Source organism: Myotis yumanensis, unplaced genomic scaffold (genome assembly GCF_028538775.1).
Source record: "Myotis yumanensis isolate MYYU_CA2020_CCGP unplaced genomic scaffold, mMyoYum1.0.hap1 SCAF_9, whole genome shotgun sequence".
In the NCBI taxonomy this organism is placed as follows: domain Eukaryota; kingdom Metazoa; phylum Chordata; class Mammalia; order Chiroptera; family Vespertilionidae; genus Myotis; species Myotis yumanensis.
In genome coordinates, this window is record NW_027223760.1 from 61,206,287 (window position 1) to 61,212,730 (window position 6,444).

Here is a 6,444-nt window from a genome sequence, read left to right on the forward strand (position 1 = left end):
GGCTGTAAAAACCAGTGCAGATGTAAAAATCAGTGACACAGAGGCTACTGGAGACCCAGCTGTTCCCCTTAAAAGGCCAGCACCACAACCTGAACTTACAAGGTCCTGCTTCCTCTGAGCTCCAGCACCAGGACGAGGCTCTGGGGAACACAGACACATGAGGAGGAACTGGATTGTCTGGCATCAAGGCAGGAACTTGGGGGCAGCTTTCTCCCAGACGAAGGTGCTCACAGGGACCATTGTTCCTATGCTGGGACCTCCTTCATCAGGTGGCAGAGCTGACTGGCAACCATTTCTGTTTGCTCCTCCCTCATGATTCCCTAAGACCCTGCCTCATCCAATTTACAACCCCCACCCAAGCTGTGTACAGCAGCTTTTGCAAGTATGTGGCCTTTCCTTGCTTAGGGTAAAATCTGTCAAACAAGCTGTAGCTGGGTCAGGGAGCCACAAACCTATCAATAAAAGGCCCAAGACCCAGCACCAACAACAGCCTGCCTTGCTGCACAGCTGGGCCTCATCTGGGTACTTCCAAACCCATTACAAAGAGGAGGAATCTGAAGATCTCTCTGTAGCTCCTGCTGGGTGGCCACAGATAGTGGCTGACTTTGCACCTTCCTGGAGACCCAAGAGCCAGTGTACCCAGTGGTCACTGTCAGACCATACCAGAATACAACTCTACACATCCATAAGTGACACACTCAAGGGGAAGACTCAGTGAGCACCAAAGCCCCACTGAAGCAAGTCCTGTTCCATACGGGTGTCTCCTGCACAGCAGCTCTCCCACTGTAGTCACAGCTGGTCCTCACAGCCTATTGGTCTGGAGGTCAATTCCTCCCAGTGACACCAAGAGCAATCAAGTCTCGACTACAACAAGACTGTGCTCACAGCCCACAAAGGGGTGCACCTAGAGCTCCCAGCTCAGGTGACTGGGGAGGCTGAGCCACAGAGCCCTATAGAACACCTACTACACAAGGCCACTCTAACAACTCAAGGAGACATAGCAGCTCTACCCAATACATAGAAACAAACACAAGGAGGCAGACAAAATGCAGAGACAAAGAAACATGTCACAAATGAAAGAAGTGGAAGGAAGCAAACCACTGGATATAGAGTTCAAAACCATAGTATAGTAATAAGGTTACTCAATAATCTTCTAGAAACCTGAAAAAAAATGGAAAATGATGAGTCAGAAATTAAGCATACAATGATTAAAATAAAGAATAATATACAGGAATTCAACAGTAAAGTAGAGGATTCTGAGAATCAAATCAATGATTTGAAATATGAGGAAGCAAAAAACATCCAACCTTCCTGCTGTAATTTGACAGTCTGTTTGATGCTTCTCTGCCTCTGTATTTATCTTTTTGTTCCTCAGGTTATAATGTTCTTTATTATCCATAAATGAGTGAGATAATGTGGTATTTTACAGTGGGAAGGCTGGGGAGGGTTGGGGAGAGGGGGAGAGATAAGAGATCAACTGAAGGACTTGTATGCATGCATATAAGCATAACCAATGGATGCAAGACACTGGGAGGAAGGGGGGAGTGAGGGCATGTGTGTGTGTGTGGGGGGGGGGGGGGCAGAGGAGGGAGGCCAGGGGAAGGTCAATGGGGAAAAAAGGAGACATATGTACTACTATTTGTAATACTTTAAACAATGAAATAAAAATTAAAAACAAAAACACCCAACCAGAAGAGCAAAAAGAAAAAAAAAAATCCAGAAATATGAAGATAGTGTAAGGAACCTCTGGGACAACTTCAAGCAAACCAACATTTGCATTATGGAGGTGCCAGAAGAAGAGAAAACCTATTTGAAGAAATAATGACAGAAAACTTCCCCTACCTGGTGAAAGAAATAGACTTACAAGTCCAGAAAGCAGAGTCCCAAACCAAGACTTACTAATTGAGACTAACCAAGACAGACCTAATTGCAGATTCAGCCTCTCCCTTAACTTAACCTTTATTATTTTTTTTTATTGATTTCAGAGAGGAAGGGAAAAGGAGAGAGAGATAGAAACATCAATGATCTGAAAGTATCATTGATCGGCTGCCACCTGCACGCCCTCACTAGGGATCGAGCCCACAACCTGGGAATGTGCCTTGACCAGGAATCGAATCATGACTTTCTGATTCACAGGTCAACCCTCAACCACTGAGTCATGCCGGCCGGGCATAACTGTAAACTTTAGCCAGTTTATAACTAGCGGTCCAGTGCACTGATTCATACACATTGAAAGGAAGTTAATTAGAAGGTGGCTGGCAGGGTGGAACTGGGTGAGAGGGGCTGGACACACCCTGGAGCCAACCTCCCGAGGTCCCTCCCCAGTCAGCCACACCTGGGGCAGTGCTGGGGCTCGAAGGGCATCTGTGGAGTGAGTGGGGTTTCTCTGGCAGGTGGGGTCCCTCGACCTGGCCTGCGGGGATCGGGCTGAAACAGGCTCTCCAACATTCCCCAAGGGGTCCCAGAGTGTGAGAGGGCACTCTGCAAAGTTGCTGTCACTCGGCAGTTCCTGCATTGAGCGTCTGCCCCCTGGTGGTCATTGCATGTCATAGCTACCAGTCGGCCAGTCACTTAGACTTTTATATATATAGACTAGAGGCCTGTTGCATGAAAGATTCGTGCAATAGGCTTTCCCTTCCCCTGGCTGCCGGCACCAGTTTTCCTCTGGCACCTGGGACCCAAGCCTTCGCTCCTGCCGGAGCCACCTTCAAGCCTTCGCTGCCCTGCCCGGCCACCCCGGGCAGGTCGCACATGGGATGCCCGAGCAGGCCGGCCGATCACTGCTGCCTTGCCCAGCCGCTCCGGCTCGGGTCGCACGCAGGATGCCTGGGTGGGCAGGCCGATCGCTGCTGCACCACCCGGCCACCCCGGGCAGGTTGCACACAGGACGCCCGCCGCCCCCGGTCGCAGATAGCAAGCCCGGATGGCGGCAGGGCAGGCGGGATGGCACTGTCCCACCCCACTGCCCCGGGTGGCAAATAGCAGGCCCAGATGGTGGTGGGGCAGGCGGGATGGTGCTGTCCCACCCTGCCTGCAGTATGCAAATTAGCTGCCATCTTTATTGGTGGCTAATTTGCATATCACGCTGATTAGCCGATGGGAGGCGTAGTGAAGGTACGGTCAATTACCATGTTTGTCTATTATTAGATAAGACTAGAGGCTCAGTACACGAAATTGTGTGAGACCCAGAACTCGCCCGCCTGCACTGCAGGACCCCAGACTCCCTCCCGCCGCCACCACAGGACCCCAGAGTCTCACCCACCGCAGCTGCCGCGGGACCCATCAATGCACCTTCTGGTGAGTTATTACGGCGTTACGGCATTATGGCCACAGGCCTTTTATAATATAGACTAGAAGGCCCATGCATAAAAATTTGTGCACTGGCAGGGAAGGGGGGTCCCTCAGCCCAACCTGTGCCCTCTCACGGATCACGCTGCCACTCACCCTGCCCGCCCCGCCCACCCCGCCCAAGACACGGCAGGCCAGGATCTCGCCTTGGGCAGCCCAGCGGGATCTGCCTGCAGTATGCAAATTAGCTGCCATCTTTGTTGGCGGTTAATTTGCATATCTTGCTGATTAGCCAATGGGAGGTGTAGCAGAGGTACAGTTCATTTCAATCTTTGTCTATTATTAGATAGGATTACTGGTCAGCACTAGTGAGGTAATCGACCTGATAGACCTCTTCTGTCCCGAAAGGAGAGTGACCATGCCTAAAACAATTCACTCTTTGCTACAGCAAACTCCGTGCCCTGCCTTCTTCTGCCTATAGAAGGTTTCCATTTTGTACAGCTCCTTGGAGCTTCTATCCATCTGCTACATGGAAGACTGCCCAATGCATGAGTCATTAAATAATACCAATTACATCTTTAAATTTACTCAGTTGAATTGTATTTTAATAATATCTACATGTGAGAGCCATATAAATATAATGCCCTCTTATTTTTTTTATTTTTTATATATATTTTATTGATTTTTTACAGAGAGAACGGGAGAGGTATAGAGAGTTAGAAACATCAACGAGAGAGAAACATCCATCAGCTGCTTCCTGCACACTCCCCACTGGGGATATGGCCGCAACCAAGGTACATGCCCTTGACCGGAATCGAACCTGTGACCCTTGAGTCCGCAGGCCGACGCTCTATCCACTGAGCAAAACCGGTTAGGGCTATAATGCCCTCTTTTAAAAATTATCCTTTAATAAGGCATAAATTGAAAACAAAAAAACTATCTCATTTCATTAAGTAAACATTGAACAAATATATCCATAGTCACCATTCTTTTGTCTCATATCCACTTTTTTGCTTACATTTTAACCTTGTTCTTTGTCAACATCCAAAATTTTTTTTTAATATATTTTATTGATTTTTTACAGAGAAGAAGGGAGACGGATAGAGAGTTAGAAACATCAATGAGAGAGATTGATCAGCTGCTTCCTGCACGCCCCCCACTGGGGACGTGCCCGCAACCAAGGTACATGCCCTTGACCGGAATCGAACCTGGGACCCCTGAGTCCGCAGACTGACGCTCTATCCATTGAGCCAAACCGGTTCGGCCCAAAATATTTTTAATAGCAAGCTAGGATCTGGGGTTTTGTAGCTGAGGCTGGCCCCTTGGCCCCTGGCGCAGGTAGAGTTTGGAATGGTTCCAGAAGCCTTGGTGAAATCCTTGGACAGCTCTCCGCCCTTGTGAGGACCAGCGAGCAGGACCGTGCCACAGCCCTTGGGGGAGTCCAGGGCCAGCTAGTTGAGGATGAGGATCTTGTGTCTGGCCTTGAGGATGCAGCTCCAGCATAGCTGCTCATACCTTCAGTTTGGGCACCTCCTGGACACACGTCATGGGTTATTGTCCCTACAACTACAGCGGTTTTGCCCTCCCCCACCCCCCTCTTGCTCTCCATCCCACCCCACACCCAGCCAGGAAGCATCATCTTTTGGATCATCAGGGAAAGGAATAAGGGCAGCCGGTAGGTGCCATTCATGAACCTCTTCTATACGACTTGCAAGGTGAATTGGCTCGTCTGGCCCAAAACCTGTACAGTGTGACCAACAGCCTCAGGTGGATGTCCTGGCTCGAGGGCTCCTTGCGCCAAACCTTTCGTCTTTGTTGTGGGGTGTCCACTCCCATGATGGCGCCTCCTGCTCCATCTAACTTTTTGCTTTTGAGTTTCATTATGAACTTAAATAGTAAAAATAATCGTTTGATTCTTGTGATTTTTCAAAATTTAGTCAGTGGGAACACCTTGAATGTGCTCCTTTTGCCCTGTCCGCACCGACTTTACTGTATTTTTAAAGAATCCTCGTTTTCTGGCAATAGAAGGATATTTTCTGCCCATTTAATTTTTTTCTTCCCCGTCTCTAATCTTGGAAACTGCTACAGTCAGAGGAGTCCAGGCTCCTTCTAGTGGAGAAAAGTATCAAAGACCCAAATGTGAGCATTGAGAGTTTGTGGTGAGTGCGTGCTGCTTCTTGCTGGCGCAGAGCTGGGAAATATGCATTTTGTAAGTCTTGAGTTTATACTGACTTTTCCAAGCCGATTGAGTTGCTATGTCCTACTTTTCTTAGAGGCTGGAGGTTTTCACTGACCTCTGAGACTTTCTACCATGTTTCTACTAAGGAAAAGATACTAATATGTAGAAAAACACAGACATAAATTTCCAGGTGCCAAGCAGGGTTTGAGAAAGGGCTGCAAAACAAAAATGGGTATTTTAATTCTAATTTATTTTCTTGCTTTAAACTCTTATGGATATTGATTTACATATAACCAGAAAAGGGAAGAGAATGGGAAACCACAAGGATTTGGGGAAATTGTTTTAGAGGCAGAAAGAGGACAAGATATGAACCAGGAGCAAGAAATCAAATATTCTGTCTCAGGCAATCTCTATTCCTCTGAGGTTAAACAGGGTTCCCAAATGGATGAAGTAAAATATTCATTTTCGCCTCCTCCTTGGCAGTGATGGAGAAGTCAGTGTTCACCAAGGACACTGTAGCTGTGGCTTGTGATCCTCCGAGCTTTCTCTAAAGCAGGAAATATACTTTTTCCCATTGTGGGGTTTTTCCTTTGCCTGTGATAATTAGGTATCACTTGATTCTAAGGCAGCTGTGGGCAAACTACGGCCTGCGGGCCGGATCCGGCCCGTTTGAAATGAATAAAACTAAAAAAAAAAAAAGACCGTACCCTTTTATGTAATGATGTTTACTTTGAATTTATATTAGTTCACACAAACACCCCATCCATGGTTTTGTTCCAGCCCTCGGGTCCAGTTTAAGAACCCATTGTGGCCCTCGAGTCAAAAAGTTTGCCCACCCCTGTTCGAAGTTCTCTTACTAGCTCATCCCCTTATTAGTTCCTCCCCTTAGCTGCAGTTTTCATCAGAGCAAATGGCATCCCGCCCACCCAGAGGACAGGAACCCTGGCTAATGTCAGATTCTTGGACCTAAGCATTAC

The 6,444-nt window shown here is 47.9% G+C and overlaps 1 pseudogene; it reads right to left on the bottom strand.

Annotated features, from left to right (window-relative positions):
- Window positions 1–4,526: 4,526 nt before the first annotated feature.
- On the bottom strand, window positions 4,527–5,124 carry LOC139016010 (large ribosomal subunit protein eL18 pseudogene; annotated as a pseudogene).
- Between the last annotated feature and the right edge of the window lie 1,320 nt (window positions 5,125–6,444).